Genomic DNA, 12,792 nt, shown 5'->3' on the forward strand with positions numbered 1-12,792 from the left:
GAAACTCTGGACTTTCATGTGCAGGGAAAGGTGGAAGAAAAGGAACTGAGGGGCAATGATGACTAAAAATATCCTGTATAGAGAGGCCATAAGAAGGCTTTGATTGACCTCTGTGAGCCAAGCATTGTCATCAGCCCTACTCTTGATCCCTTGCAATCATAAATAGCACAGTGGACTCTTGTCATCCACCAAGGATAACTTTTCATTTTTTTCTTTTTTTTTGAGTTGGAGTCTCACTCTGTCGCCCAGACTGGAGTGCAGTGGCTGCTCCCGGCCACCTCAGCCTCGACCTGCTGGGCTCTAGCGATCCTTCCGCCTCAGCCTTCCAAGTAGCCGGAATTACAGGCATGCGCTACCACGCCCAGCTGATTTTTTTTGATTTATTGTAGAGATGAGGTCTCGCTGCCCAGGCGGGTCTCGAACCCGCGGGCTCAGGCAATCCACTCACCTCAGCCTCCCACAGGCGCGGGATTACAGACTGAGCCACCGAGCCCGGCTTCCTTATGATTTTTAAATAACATTTTTTCCTCTAGCTTATTTTACTGTGAGAATACAGCAAGAATACATGGAACATACAAAATATGTGTTAATTGTTTATAAGACTTCAGGTCAACAATAGGCTTTTAACGGTTAAGGTTTTGGGGAGTTAAACGTTATATGCAGATTTTCAACTGCTCGCGAAGGTGGGCCTTCTTAATCCTCACCCTGTTCAAGGGTCAAGGGTACTTCAGGACAAGGGCAGGACCACATCGACGTAACTCTTTTTTCACCAGCAGGAGGCGCGCTTGACTAGTTTATGTCCACACTTAGGTGATCAGAGGTCCTTGTCATGAGGCAACATTTCCCAGGTGCCTAGTGATGCTTTGAGGACCCTCTGCAGACAAACTCCAAATGTGGAGGATGGGAACCAGTTGCTCCAGGGGAAATAAAACAGCAGCGACACTAACCTGGCACCTGCACACGCAAGACAAGGTAGCTAGCTTCTGAAGCCACTAACAGCAAGGGAGGTGAAAGTCAGATGGAGCGGGGCAACTCGTGGCCCAGTGCAGTCTGCTCGGGGATGCAGGATGTCTGAGCTGACTGGCACGCTTCTTCCTGGGTTTTCCGCTGTACCCTCACCTCTGTTTTTGCTTTCCTTCCTGAATGAGAGCTAGGTGGTAGGCTTTAACCCCATGCATGAGTGAGACCCCCAGCTCAGAAAAAAAAAGATGATAAAATAAGAATAGTTATAAAAACAGCCTGCAGAAGCTATCTGCAGATCCAGTATCCACAGACAGGTATGTGGGCCCCCTGGAACCCACTTCCCACTGCCTTACAATCTGTCCATACAGTGGGTATGTCTTTTTTCCCCCTGAAAGCAAAGTGAAATAAGTAAAGGGAAAATAATGGAAAAAGACAGGAGGAAGACGAAAGAGAGGTTGAGAGGGAGAAGAAGAGGGAAAACAGGCAAACCAACTAATGAATAAACAGAGACAAACAATGACAGAAAACACAAAAAAGACAAAAACATACAGATAATCACACAAGCAAAACCCTCCCTGTTAGTGTACTCTCCCTCAAAAATGCCCATACATAAACAGAAAATCTTTTTTAAAAAATTAAAACAGAAACAAAGCAAGTACAAAAACGTAAACAAAAAACAAAGAGAAGAAGAAAAGCTAAAACTAAAACAAAAAATAAAAACAGCCTGCAGCATATAAAAGGCTAGATAAATGTAAGATATTGTTACTATACTGCATAGAGATATCAAAGACTAAAATCAACGAGTTACTTTAGTAATGAGGGAGAAGACTAATCTGGAAAAATGAAATTGACATTTTATATTCCAAAACTTCACTTTGGCCAAGTGTTCATTACTTTTTTAAATCTTTCTTCAATCTAATGTCCCATGCAAAGAAACTCTAAAACTTTCCTAAACAGTTAAATCCGATTTATTTGCAATTTATCCATTCTGTGAATAAATCATGAAGTGGCCCACAGGGGGCAGCAGAGGAAAGAGGTGGAGGGGATGAGTGCCTTTAAGCAGCTTATGCAAAAAATCGTTTGGTAAAAAGTCCATTGCCAGCTGAGGCAAACCTACACGGGGTTTAACTCAGTTCCCCGACTAGTAAGGCAGACATGTAACAAGAACAGGTGGCAAATTTTGAAACTAGATAGAGGTGGTGGTTGCATTGCATTGTGAATGTAAGTGCCTATAAACTTAAATACTTTAAAATGGTTAATTTTACGTTATATGTACTTCACTTCAATTTTGAAAGAGTAGTAAATAAAACCAGAAGGTAACCCATTTAGCAAAAGAGAATTTATTTTTGTTGACTGGTATTTGAGGATAAATGGGTAATGGCAATGGATTCTATTTTTTTCTCATATATAAATAAAATTAAATTTTGTAACTAAAATTTTTAAGAGAAAAATTACATTCTTTTATGCAAATTTTTAAACGCTGCTCAGAAACTCTTACTGGGAATATGAATTCAGAATTACACAAGCTTTTGTTTTAATAGATATAAATTATTGTGAATAAAAATCCTGATTTGGCTTTATATAGTTACCTAAAACTTGTTGATGATGCTTTTTTTTTTTTTCATTAATCAGTATTTTTTATTATGGTTTTGTGGGGTACAGTTAAGGGTTAGGTGTACAATGACGTTTCATTCAGGCACCCTGTAGATAAGAAGTGTTTTCCCATCCCCCGACAGATATTTGCTACTGTTAATCCCATCCCCCTCCCCCCCATAGTTTTCCAGTACCATCCGTCATTTTCTCATAGTATTGCATTGGATGTTCAATGCTTTTTAAAAGAAGGAATTTACTCAATAGCCAAGCATTATATTTTAAAACACATGTGCAGGTTGGAGGTAAAACGTGATTTTTGAAGAGGATGAAAAAATATATGCATTTTGACATTTTAAAAAATTTAAGATTAAAAAAAGGCTTCTGCCTAGTGTAGTTTTTATGATGTTTCTATGTTGAATACGTAGCTTTATAAATATGGCCTTATAAATATAGTTTCAGAGAGAGGGAGAAAGAGGTATTATTTCTGTTGAAGAGATTATAAACAACATTAATTTCTCTTACCGTCTTCTCACTAAAGTAGAGGTATATTTTCAAAAATGAACAGTTTGATAATTCTCCCATATGTGTAACCAAGTAGTAACATACAGTATTAACCTGCATTGAATGTGATACATTTGAAGTTTCTATGAGAATGTATCCCTGTCATTTCCTGAGACACTCACGACAAGGGTATGAGTAGCTAGAATTATGCATAATCACTGAGGAAATTTTGAAACAATAAAGCTCACACCTAACCTTGGCAGCTGGAGAGTCACCACTGGCATCTGTGTGACGGTCACTCCGCCTCTGTGAGATGAGCAAGGCAGAGACTCCATCTCTACTTTACAGCCCAGAGATTGAGACTCAGAAAGGTTCAAGCACTTGCCCAAGTCGACACACAATTTGGGCCAACCCGTCAGAGTGGCTGGTATGAGGCCCAGGGTTTTACTTTACCCGCACCCCACTGCCTTTCCCTCTGATTAGTCCTTTGGGCAGGTGAACTTCTGGCCAAATGATCTCCTAACAACCTGGTGACATATTAGTAAGCACCAACCATCCACGTATTTAAGAGAATGATTGTTGAGAAAGAATTCTCCCATCATCCTTTCCTTCAGGCAGGTTACCCCATGTTTCACGACTGACTCCACGTTAACACATTATTTACTTCGATTCAAAATAACTAAGAGAAAGTTATCTTCTCCACAGTTCTACCTGTCCAGAGCAGGGATGGTCACTTTGACAGCAGTGGCCTGGACTTTCAAGTCCACACCACATGGTTCATTGACTCTGCCAGTCTGGTTCACAGTCTTTGAGCCACCCGGCCTGGCCTCAACCTCTGGTCTCTTGCAGTGGGGACTGACCCAGGCCACTGGTCTGTGCCTGGACCCCAGACCTCCATTCTGCAGGGAGGAACTGGGTCTCTCTCTGCTCAGCAGACTCTGGGGATCTGTATGGGTTTTTTACTCCAGTTTGGGTGAACTAATGGATCCTGATAGCTCCTTCTTCCAGGATCCTCTGGGGCATCCCCTGGGGCCTCTGCAGAGTCCAGCACTTTGGCTGCATGTGAGGAAGTGCGAGCCATATCCCCTCGGACACTTTCCTCTAAGTTCACTGAGCTGCCCATGAGAGGCACTGAGGAGGCCTTGTGGACCAGCATTTTCTGGGGTTTCTCCTCTTGAGTGTTGACATCCATGACCTTAGAAGAGGTCGTTGAGACATGCCTAGAGTTGTCCTCTGTCAGAGTTATGGGGCCATCACATGCCTGTGGCTTCCTTCTACTTTCCTTGCACACACCGTGATACCAAAATTGTCTTGGTTGGTGGCTCATCCTCAGCCACTTGCATATGTTTGGGGTTTGGGGGATTTCTTGTGTCTAGTTTTGTTGAGGATGTTGACCATGTTTTTATTTTATATTAGGTGAATATGTGCATTTCGTAGGTGCATTGGGGGAAGACACAGAGCAAATATGAAACTGCCAGAGTTCCTCCCATCTTTCTTGAATCCCTTGGGCTAACCCCCCCAGTTGTTCTTAGTCTGTATGTAATGAGGTGAAAGTCTGCTGCTTTAAGATTCTGATTTTAGTCTCATGCTTAGAAGAGCATGTTTCCCTCTCTGCCTTCTCCTCCCTTTTTTCCTTTCCCTTTCCCAATTCTCTATTCATGGTAGGACCATGGCTGAATGTGTGGAGTGGGGGTAGGAGAATTCTACCAAGCCCACCCTTTGTCCAGGGTTGGTCAGCAATGGATCATTTGGAGCTCTCTGTGTTTAAGCATTGTTGGATTCATCCCTGAGAACAAGAGAGGGAAACTGGGTACCAGCTGATTTTAATCTTCATTGAGTTCAGCTGTTTGGGGGGATCAGGAGGAAGGTGTGTGGAGTGATGATGGCTGTGGCCTTTGTGGGTGGGGGTGAGCTAGGGCAGTTCTTCTCTTAGTTAATCTTACTGAATCAGTCAGTTGCAGGATCCTGTCTGGTTACTCCTCTGAGCTGCTTAGACTGACCACCCAGTGCCTAAGAAAATGAAAATGACCCCTCTTTGAGCTCCACCTTCCCATTCATTCTGAGACACAATGATGACTCTAATGCCGGTGCTCCGTTTCTTAAAGGGCTCTCCTTCTGAAGTCTCCTTTCTCCAGCTAAGGATCTTGGTGGCATTCCTCAGCACTCTGGCATCATGCCACCTCTGCTTTCTCTCCTTTAGAGAGAATTGTATCCCATTTGATTGTTCTCCTTCAGTTTGTTTTTTTGTTTTGTTTTGTTGGAGTTGAGTCTCACTCTGCCACCCAGGCTTGAGTGCAGTGGCATGGTCACGGCAGCCATGGCCTTGACCTGCTGCACTCAGGCGATCCTTCTGCTTCAGTCTTCTAAGTAGTTGGAACTACAGACATGCGCCACCACATCCAGCTAATTTTTTGATTTATTGATTTTTGGAAGATCTCTTCAAGTTGCCCAGGCTGGTCTCAAACCAGACCAGACAATCCTCTCGCCTCAGCCTCCCAAAGTGTTGGAATTATAGGCGTGAGCTATGGCACCCTGCCTCAGTTTGGTCTTATATTATACATGTTTTGAAGTTTTTCACATTCATAGAACAGGTTTGTGGCTATTTCCATATGAAAACTAGAGTTTCCCTCTTTGTATGTGTTCCTTTCATTGGGTTTCAGGGAGGGGAGTTAAGCAAACAACACTGTCTCCCCTAGGAAAAACTCTGTCCACTAGGGTTGGGCTGAACTAAGCCAATCTAAATCTTCTAAATCTGGCTTTTGGGGTGTTTATGGAAAATCAGACAGGAGCAGCTTGTGTGTCCAGAGAAAGTCTGTGACATAGAATGGGGCCAATATGATGACAAATTGCATTCCTAGGAAGTTTCTAGGTAAAGAACAGGTAAGGAGTCAGGGTAGTGGTGGGGAGGGGGAAGGATGCCAACTGGTGGAGGGAGAGAAGTGGGCCAGCAGGAACAGGCCTACCAGTGGTGGGTGCTGGGTGAAGACCAGTGAATCGCAGTGCTCCCCCAGTCTGAAGCCAAGTCACATGCTGGATCCCACTGTGGGATTCCTGTGAGCTGCCATCTTGTCTTTTTCCTTGGGCTGCTCTTGGTTGGTGTCTGTGTCTTAAAACCAGAAGGCCTAAATCAAGTAGATGCTTTTTGGTTTACTCTGTGAAGCAGAAGCTCAGATCATCCACATATGAGAGAAAGGTGAGTAGGTGGGTTTTAGACAAAAATGAAGAAGGTAGTCATTGTGAAAGATGAGAGAAATAACTCACATGGAAACAATTGCTCAGTGACATCAAGGGTCCAGGTGAGGTGGGAAACCTTGACTTATAGCAGCATCATTCTGTGCGGTTGTGGAATTTTTCTCTAGGAATAGGGGTATGGGAACTGTGATGCTGGCTAGTTAGAAGGATCCAGGAATGGCCGGTAAGACAGGACAATGCAGAAGGGATCTAAGCCTATGACCAGACAGACATTACTGTGCTATTTTGGATTCTGGTCTTAATAGATAAGGAAAGGAAAGGCTGGAGTTCTGATAGGGAGAAAATGGACAGTGGTCAAGGGATTAGAAGGCTTGTTGAAATGAAGATAAGAAGTGACCGAAGATCAGGTGGTTGTAGTGGAAGAGTTGGAGGTTTAATTGTAAGATTTTAGAGGTGGAACCATTTGGAAGTGTGTCAAGATTCTGAGTGTGGTCTAGAAAAGGGCAGCTAGCTTGAGTTCTGTTGCCTTTATACCTCTCACCATTTACGTAATAATTGGGTAATAATACACATGTCTGATTTTGGTATTACACTATAAGGCAGAACAGTGGGGGAAAAACAAGTAGTAAACAGGGTGTTTATTTTTTAAAAATTACTTTAAAAAGATGTTTATAGAAATGTGGATCTGCATAATTTGGCAACAACATTTTAAAAGTGTACAGGCTGTTTCATATTATTGTACTTACTCTTTATCAGGCATTTACTTTACATACATAGAGGGTAATGTCTAATATCATACCACAGGGGTGGTGCCAATTAAGTTAACCATCAAATTCAATGAGATGTGTGTGGGAGGATGCAACTGAAATTCAACTTACTTCAACCTTCATGGTCTATTCTTTCAACAATGGTTTACTTGTCAGAACACATATTTGCCCTCATAGCTTGTTGTGAATGACTGACCAGTTTAAAAACAAAACACTGACAGTTTTAGTAGGACAATGCCAGTAGTCTTCACTTCAGGAAGTGTGGGAAGTTATTAGACTAATTAGAAATACTAGATGTGCCGGGCTCGGTGGCTCAGTCTGTAATCCCGTGCTTTGGGAGGCTGAGGTGAATTGATTGCCTGAGCCTGCGGGTTCGAAACCTGCCTGGGCAACTTGGCAAGACCTCATCTCTACAATAAATAAAAAAATCAGCCAGCTGTGGTAACGCATGCCTGTAATTCTGGCTACTCAGCAGGCTGAGGCGGAAGGATCGCCGGAGCCCAGCAGTTGAGGCTGCAGTGGCCAGGAGTGGCCAGTGCACTCCAGTCTGGGCGACAGATTGAGACTCCAACTCAAAAAAAAAAAAAAAAAAAGAAAGAAATACTAGTTGTGCCTTGGACACTGAGGGCAAATCAATAGTTTTCTATCCTGGGGTCAAAGACGCTTCTGCTTCTTCCCTGTAATTCCAAGTTTTGGCCTGGGAAACCTTCTGGCAAGATCTAGCAAAATGGCTCATGACTTGAACATCATGTAGTAAGCCAGAGGTCCACTCTCTACTCCAGATATGAGGACTAAGGGTTCCCAAGAGGGGACCATTCCATTGCTCCACATTGCTCTAGAAACTCCCCTCTTTTCATATGGGACTGTGCATTTCTCATTAGTAGGCAGAGCGGTAAGAGTGGTGGCAAAACATGGGTTTCAGGGTTGACTTGAGGTAGCCTCTAGTCATTTAGGCAAGAAAGCAGAAATGACAAATCTACCCTAGGGACTTCAAAAAGCAATCTAGCATGCACCCTTGCACTGACTTCTTATACTATCTTGCCTGTAAATATAGTGAAAAATAGAAGTTAAATCAATTAGATCTTTCTAACTAACTCCTGTATTGCATTCTGGTTTGTGTTGCCTGCTGAAAATGGAGAGATCTGGACTCAGGCAAGCAGACATATCAAGGCTATCTGAGCCACCTCCAAAGATGTTTAATGGGATAGGTCACTCAGCAAAATGATGCACAAATGTGATGGCTCAAGCTCCTTCAAGATCAGGAGGTCATAGCCACAGACCCAAGCTATAGGTTATTTAAAGCAAAATCTCCAACCTAAAATCTCAGTGTCATCATGTGTGCAACATGACAAATGCATTCTTCACTTGTGTTCGCAGAACTTGACAGGTTGGTTTGCGCCCCTAAAGAGCGGGATTGTAACCATAGTTCTGCTCACTCCGTTTCTCTATTTTCTTCCTCCTCCTCCTCCTCGTGACATGTTGGTAGACAAAGCTGATGAAAGTTTGGAATTTATCTAAGGAAATAACGTACAGCAGGAGGGGAGAAAAGCCAACTATGCGATGACGCAGGGCACATGGAACAGGAACAAGAATGGCTACGGCGAAGGAGCTCGTGCCCTAGAGATCAGCAGCCAGGGTGGATGTCACAGGCAGCAGGAGCCACAGCAGGAAATTTGCTGACTCCATCAACAAATTCAACCCTAACTCCCCACTCCCCACCTTGTGCAAGATAAAAACAAGCAACCAACAAGGGGAATAAATTTTCAACATGTTTAATCAACAACGGGTTAATATCCAGACCAAAGAACTACAAATCAACAACACAACAAAGAGAAAGTTGGGCAGAGGAAATCAATAGTTAAAATTTAAACAGCTAATGCATCCGGGAAAAGAAGCTCAACTTTTAGCTGTTAACAGATAGGCTGATAGAGGCAAGTTCTCTCCTCTAGGTACTAAGCAGGCCCGGCTCTGCTTAGCCTCCAAGATCAGGCACGAAGGGTTGTATGGCCGTAGACTAATAGAGGCAACTTCCAAGAACCAGTACTGCGGGGTGAGCTGTCTTCTCTCTTTTTAAAAAAATTTGATTTTATTTTAAAATTGTGGGGTACAATTCAGGGTTAGGAATACAAATATTCATTGCACAGGTACCCTCCCCTTCCCCAGGCAGATTTTGACGACTGTCAATCCCATCTCCCCACCCCCCCCCCCACAGTTTCTCACTACTGTCAATCCTTTTCCTATAGTATTACGGTAGTTATTCAAGGTCCACTTATGAGTGATACTCAGTTCTTTGTTTCTGTGTAAGATCACTTAGTATTATAGACTCTAATTCCAACCAGGTTGCTGCGAAGTTCATGATTTTGTTCTTCTTTGCACATGTATGTTTATCGTAGCATTGTTCATAATAGCAAGAACATGGAACCAACCATGCTGCCCTTCAAAAGAGGACTGGATAAAAAAAATGTGGTACATATACACAATGGAATATTACAATGGAGATGTTTTCTGAAGCTGCCCAAGTCTGGCTGCAGTCAGGAGGAGCCGCCGTATTCTCCCCTGGGGATGTGCTTCCCTCATGGGCGAGTGTATCTGATGTTATGGGCTTGAATTCGGAAAGACTAGGTGACACAGGCTGGCTGGGGTGCTCGGGTCGACTTCCTTGCCCTGCATCTACCAAGGTCTTGCTGAGGTCAGGATGAGTGGCCCTTCTTCCTTGGAGAAGAGAGGAGGTTGGGGGATCTGTCAAGCTCTCTGTGGAGGGTGGAGGTTAAAGGGGAGGTTGTAGAGGAAATAAAGGGGAAAGAACCCACAAAAAACTTCTCAAATGTGAGAAACTACAAAACTGCCTACAATCTCCATATTTTTTTTTCTTTTACAGAAAGACATTCCGCAGCCTATAAATGGAGGTCTTCTTGTCTTTGTTTTTGCCTCTCAAATTATAGAGCACTCCATCTAACTAATCCTACCCTGCTTTAGAGGGCAACTAAATTTAGACAAGCTGGCAGAATGAACATTTGAGTGGTCTACCCATTTTCCTCTCTTCTGGTTATTTTAAAGGATGGGTAACCCCAGAAATCCTTCCCTTGGGTTTCTTTCTACCATCCACTCTTGATGGCAGAAGCTGCAAGAGACAGGCTGTTGTTCTCTTTGACCCTTAGCCTTGGTGTGAGTTCGGCAGAGGTCTCACATAGCTCTCTGTCCCATGTGGGTTTAGTCTGAACATTTGTCCTCAAATCAGCATTGTTGCTATTTAGTGGCAAAAACAGCTCATGCGTAGCAACAGGAACTGGGCTTTCAGTCTTGACTAGGGTCTCCAGAAATCAGTCCCTGGTCTGGCTAAGAGAGGTAGGCAACAGTGGACCTTGACTTACTCTTTTTTGCAAAGGAGTGACTCTTCGAGGGGGAACCTGCTGGGGGAAAACTTTCCATATTGTCAAACAATGAAGTTCAGATCACAAATAGGCACACATTTTTAAAGAAAAGGAGGTGCCAAGCATATTCAGCACAACCCCCTTCGCTTGACTGGCACTGATGGGTTGTGTGCACAGGTGTAGACATGCCTCATCCCCCTCTCCTGCCAAGATTCTGCTGATGCTTCAAACTCTCACTCAGATGCTACTACCTACTCAATGATCTCAGTTGAAAGTAACTTTTCAATTTCCAAAGTATTTTTTCCTACTCACACGTTCATTTCCATAGACAGAGTGTGATATTAATTAACAGTGGATGTGTCTCATCTCCCTTCCTCAACTACTTAATAGGTTGACTGATCTGATCCCATAGTGCTGGGCACTATACCTGGCATCCACTAAGTACTCAGTGGTATTTGCTGAAAGGATTGAAGAGTGAAAAAAATGAACATCACCAAAGAAATCCATAAAAAACTGAGGAGAAGAGAATATCTATTTTATTTATTTATGTGTTTATTTTTTTAAATGTGGGGTACAAATGAGGGTTAGATACATACATGGTCATCACAGAGGCAAAGTGTGAGTACCCTTATTGATATTATGTGCCCTCCCCCCGCCCCGGCAGCATCCCACTACTGCCAATCCCTTTCTTGCTCAGGATTCAAACCCTATGTCACGAGCAAAAGAGACAGTGGATATGAGCATCATGGCTTAATCCACTCTTTTATAATGATTGAGTAGAAAGGCTGGATTATGAGAACACAGCGTTTGGGTAGTTCAGGATAATGAACTGGGTGAATCAAGAGACTATCATGGCCATGCCTCCTCTAAATGTATTAATGAAGAATGCAGAGAATTAGGGTATTTCATAACTGCCCAAAAATCCTATGTCTTCCTTTTCCTCAGACAGCCAGTAACCCATGTCTCCATTCCTTTTTCCTCCCAGACATCAGTCTGAACATCAGTAAAATCTCACGCTCAGAAACGTTTGAGGAGTCCCTCTGGCCTTCCATGCTACAGAAAACACTCATTTTAAAACTTGGTACAGTGCTGCAGTGTATTTTAAATTCGTATGAAATACCTACTCTCTTAATCTCTCTCTGCCTGAATGTTTCCACATAAGGGGGATATCCTGATTTTTTTTGCTGCTTCTGTTACCCTCTTGGAATTGACATTTTTAAATCCATGGAAAGAAATCTCAGGCTTTCAGGTGGATAATACTCTGCATCCACCAAACGACTGATATTTGGGTTAGCATTTTCTTTCATCTATAGCATTTCAGATGAATTGAGCATCAATACACAAAATGTTTCTAACTCACTTTTGCAAATGATCTGGAAGTCATACCAGAAGCATACGTGATTAGAACTTTAACGAAGCACATTAAAGCACTGCATACATTAAAAGTAGCAACCAAGAGAAAGCATAGACTTGCTTCGGCAGCTACTTTTGCCAAACCTGAGAATGGCTAAGAATCCAATAACATTGCCCTGGGGGTGCCCCATGAGTGAACTTCATGAGAAAGTCTTCTGAATGTTGAATGCAGATGTGCAATTACAGTGCCTAAGCCAGGAGAGAAATTGACCTCCTTGCTCTCCTGGGAAGAGCTACGTGCTGTCGTTTCATCCATGTCCGCTGGGAAATCTGATTTTCAACAGAAAGCACAAATTAGATGTTTTTATGTATTTATTTTCCCCCAATATAAGTCACTAGAGTCGGAGTTGAGTGCAGATAAGGAAGAAATCACAGGGTCAAAGATCATGACTATCTCATGAAGCAGTAACTCAGGGCATATGGATTGCTTCAAACAATGCAGACATAACAAGACCTTGAATTGGTGCCCAAGTTCTTAAGCAAAGCATTTGGGTTCTATGATTACCAACAACATGGCTAATATCTGCCTCTCTCTAGAACCATTACTTCTTTTTATTTTATTTTTTAAATTACGTATTTATTTTTAAGAGATGGGGTCTTGCTATGTTGTCCAGGCCAGTCTTAAACTCCTGGACTCAAGCAATCCTCCTGCATCAGCATCCCAAAGTGCTGAGATTATAGGTGTGAGCCACTGTGCCCAATCTAGAACACTCACTTCTAATTCTTTTCTTTTTCTTTTTTTAGCCACAGAACAGGTTGGTTTATTATTTCAATAGCAAAGAGCTGAAAATGTCTGGTCCCATAGAGGAGCAGAAACTGACCCAGGGCCCTCAGTGCATCTCCACCCCACAGGGGTGCGGGCTGGGCCAGGCAGGGCCGAAGGCAGCAGGAATGGGAGTAAGAGACCGGGCCCACCAAGAAAGGCCCTGCTGGGCACAGGCAGGTGGGCATGAGAGATGATGTAGCGTAAGGACCAGGTAGGCGATGCCCAT

This window comes from Carlito syrichta, unplaced genomic scaffold, assembly GCF_000164805.1.
Source record: "Carlito syrichta isolate Samal-C Ts95f unplaced genomic scaffold, Tarsius_syrichta-2.0.1 Scaffold301614, whole genome shotgun sequence".
Taxonomy (NCBI): Eukaryota; Metazoa; Chordata; class Mammalia; order Primates; family Tarsiidae; genus Carlito; species Carlito syrichta.